The 3,842-nt window shown below is 34.6% G+C and overlaps 1 pseudogene; it reads left to right on the forward strand.

Annotated features, from left to right (window-relative positions):
- Positions 1 to 414: 414 nt before the first annotated feature.
- Positions 415 to 3,446, forward strand: LOC114727481 (UPF0481 protein At3g47200-like; annotated as a pseudogene).
- The last annotated feature ends 396 nt before the right edge of the window (positions 3,447 to 3,842 follow it).

Genomic DNA, 3,842 nt, shown 5'->3' on the forward strand with positions numbered 1-3,842 from the left:
ATGTACTGTATGCTTTGGAAGAAGCATATAATTCTCCAATTTTATATTTCTATTTTCTTTTTTTTTAATATAGCTCAAAATATCTTCAAATCACTTTGAAGTTGAGATAAATCTCTATCATACCTTCTCACAATTCAAACTTATATTCTTCTACTTCTTTCATCATATTCATGGAGGGTTGAACTTGTAACATACTTCATATTTAAAAGACTTAAAGAAAATGTTTGGTATCATTAAGTCATATGGGCCGACAGTTTTATATCTGCCATTGACAATTGAGGAGATTAACCCTTTGTCTATATCTATATAACCATGATATCAAAATCAGTCAAGCCAGTTTCACAATATGGCTCCTCTCACGTTTTACTGTTCAAATGAATAGTACCAGCTCATATTAGGCTCTGTGCAAGATTAAATTGTTTTCTTGTCCCTCCATTTCCTTTCAATTTCAAAATTTAAAATTCAAATTACTTATCTTTTCCATTTCGTTCAAACTTCTCATCTTTACTTTTTTGGCTGAAACCTCTTTATCCATGGCCTATCTCCAAATCAGTTAGTGAGTCTTCAACTTCATCTCCATCCACCTCACCAACTTCTAAGAGTTGTCAATCCTCTCTGAATCATCCCCCCAGACATAGCCCCGTGCGTCTCTATATATGATTCTCTCTTGCTTGACACTAACGTCGGTGGTTCTGCTGGTGTGAGTTGCTGAGCATAACAGAGTAGAGATACACTCCCTTCTCCTCCTTCACATCGGCTCGTCGTTCTCAATATATACCACAGAATAGATCACAGCCTCTTAGCAAATAAATCATTCAATAACTTATTTCATATTATTTGATTTTTGGCTATTATATAACCAAGAGTACCATCAATGGAGAGTGCAAGAATGGCGAGTGCAAGAGTACCAACAATGGCGAGTGCAAGAAAAACAAAAATAGCGGGTGAGGCAGCCTCAGTTTCTCCAGCAGCACTTGCTTTTATTGCCCGCTGGCTGATGTCTAAAGTCATGGGCCGAAGAGACAGAGCCTCCGAGAGTGATCAAGAAATGGTGGTGCAGCAGTCATCAGTTTTCTTATTCACCAACAACTTGGAACAACAACAAGTATGTGTCATTCTTTACTGCTCTTTCTTCAACTGTGAAGCCTTTTCTTATTATTTTCTTTACTTTCTTTTTGCTTACAATTTTTGGGGTTGCTTCTGTTTATAATATATAATTGCTCTGTTATTACACTTCTTTAGTCTTGTTTCGTTTCCCTTTCAAAGACACCTGTCAGATTGCAAGTATGCGTCCTGTGCTTTTCATCCGTGATGGCTTTTCTTAATTTCTACATTCCCTTTAATTTGATCGCACTTTCTAAGATTTGCTTGTGTGTAATACCCCATTGTAGCCTTCCCCCCCCCCTCTTTTTCACCTTTTTTTCTTTAGCCTTGTCTGGTTTTAGTTATAGACAATTTTATGAGAATACAAATCTGTTGTTATCAACAACATAATTTAGATTTTGACAAAAATTATCTTAGTATGTAAAGAATCTAAAATAAAAATAATCTCTTGTTAATTTTTTGAAAAAATAATTTTTCCATTTAAAAATTATTATTTCAAAATTTTAAATTTGCATCGTTGAAAGTGTATTTGATATTCGAGATGTAACTCAAAGTCCTTATCTTTGTTTGACCTTTATCCAAATAGGTTGGAATATGAGGAGTTTAGAAATAAAAATAAGTTTTTGAAACTAGATCTTAAAATGAAAAAATTGTCAATTTATTATTAAAAAAAACCATCAAATAGTTAAGGTTTGACGGTTATTTATATAAAAAAAAATTCAAATTTTGTCTTGAATTATTTGATGATAACTGTCAGTAGTTAACCAATTTTTTTAATAAAAAATAAAAATAAACCCGTTTAATGGTTATTTATTTAAGTAAAAATTATTCTCACTAGGCCCCTCTCTCTAATTTTCCCTTTATTTAACCAACAAATATTTTGTCGATAAACTTGATGGTCAGAATAACAACTGTCAGTCAAATATCCTCCCAACTTCCACCTCAACCTATATGCCATGTTTTCCTCTTCAACCGTCAAGCTTTACGCGGCCAAAAAGCTCATTTTTATAACAGGGGATTCTTTATATATATATATATATATATATATCACTTGTATAATTCAAGTTTGCATTCTACATGAAACTTCAAAGGTGGAAGATGAGCTGGCTATAGACATCAAAGCAATGATTCAAGATTGCGGAGATGGTCTTTCGTCACCAGACTGTTGTATCTACCGAGTGCCCATTGTGCTCCGTCATCTTAAAGAAGAGGCTTACACTCCAAAAGTTGTTTCGATTGGCCCCTTCCATTACCGTAATGAGAGGCTGCAGGACATGGAAAGGCATAAACAAATATTTTTCAAAAGATTTGCTCAAAGAGCTATGTCAAGCTTGGATGATTTGGTTCGTTGTGTGAAACATTTAGAACCAAAAGTCCGTGCTTCTTATTCAGAAACCATTAATCTTAGTGAAGAAGAACTTGTGAAATTGACGTTAATGGATGCTGGTTTCATCATTGAACTCTTCATCATGGCCTATAAGAGGGATCATGGCAACGATGCTATATTGACGCAGCTCTGGTTAGTAAGTTCTATATCGCAGGATTTGTGTTTACTTGAGAATCAACTTCCATTCTTTGTTATTGAAGAGCTATTCGATAGAGCCTTTCCTGATAAGCGTCGTGGTAGCCTCCCTTCCTTTCGTAAGCTCACGTATAAGTATTTTGAGTATTATCATGGAACAAAATTAATGCCAAATATTGATGTTGAGGTAAAGCATTTTACAGATCTTCTTAGATCATTATACTTACAAGGAGAAATGTCTGCACAACAATTAATATCAGTGGATGGAAGTCATCGTCTTTTATACAATGCAAATGCATTACAAGAAGCAGGCATAAAGTTGAAGGCTAGTAAGAGCAAATGCTTATTAGACATGAAATTTTCAGGACATATTCTTGAAATTCCACAATTTCTGGTGGATGATAACACTGAACTTGTGTTTCGCAATATGATAGCATTAGAAGAGTGTCATTATCCTTGTGCTGCTTACATTACTGACTATGCTCTTGTATTGGATTGTCTAATAGACACACAAAAAGATGTGGATCTCTTATTCACAAGAAAATAGTCAGCAACCATGTAGGGGGTACGAATAATGTTGCTTTATTATTTAATGGTCTTTTGGGAAATGTCAATCAGTTGACTTTCAATTCTAAATACTTTGATATTTGCCAAAAGTTGAATGCCTATTGTCAAGATCCTTGGCATGAGCTGTGGGCAACTCTAAGACATGATTATTGCCGTACACCTTGGCAAACTGTTGCTTCTATTGCTGCAATTATACTCATCTTTCTCACAGTTGTTCAAACCATAATTTCTATCCTCCAAGTTGTGAAGTAAATTTCCAGCTTTGTATGTATAATGTTGGGATTTGATTGTGTCCTCTGACTTGTTTCCAGTGTGGCAGTATACTCGTAATTAACTAGTGAAACAATTTCTTGTACCAGGTTTTGTTGACAATAGAAATCGCACCTTGTAGCCATAGAAAAGTAGTTCCGCTCCTTGTAGCCACAGAAGAGCTCTTCTAAAAAGCTATTATATGTGTGTGTGTCCTTCTATTCTTTCAATTTTTGTAGCCATCAAATTAAATTAATCCAATCGCTTATCCATATCAGAAGTACGTTTCCATGTAGGGGATACAGGAGGTGATTCATATATACATGCTTATGGCCATTTTTTTTTTTCCTTTTGACAGATTTAAAAAAGCACATACTTGATAATGATGCAAGAAAAGGGA

Source organism: Neltuma alba, unplaced genomic scaffold (assembly GCF_004799145.2).
Source record: "Neltuma alba isolate B1F8T4 unplaced genomic scaffold, ASM479914v2 tig00012477_pilon, whole genome shotgun sequence".
Lineage (NCBI taxonomy): Eukaryota > Viridiplantae > Streptophyta > Magnoliopsida > Fabales > Fabaceae > Neltuma > Neltuma alba.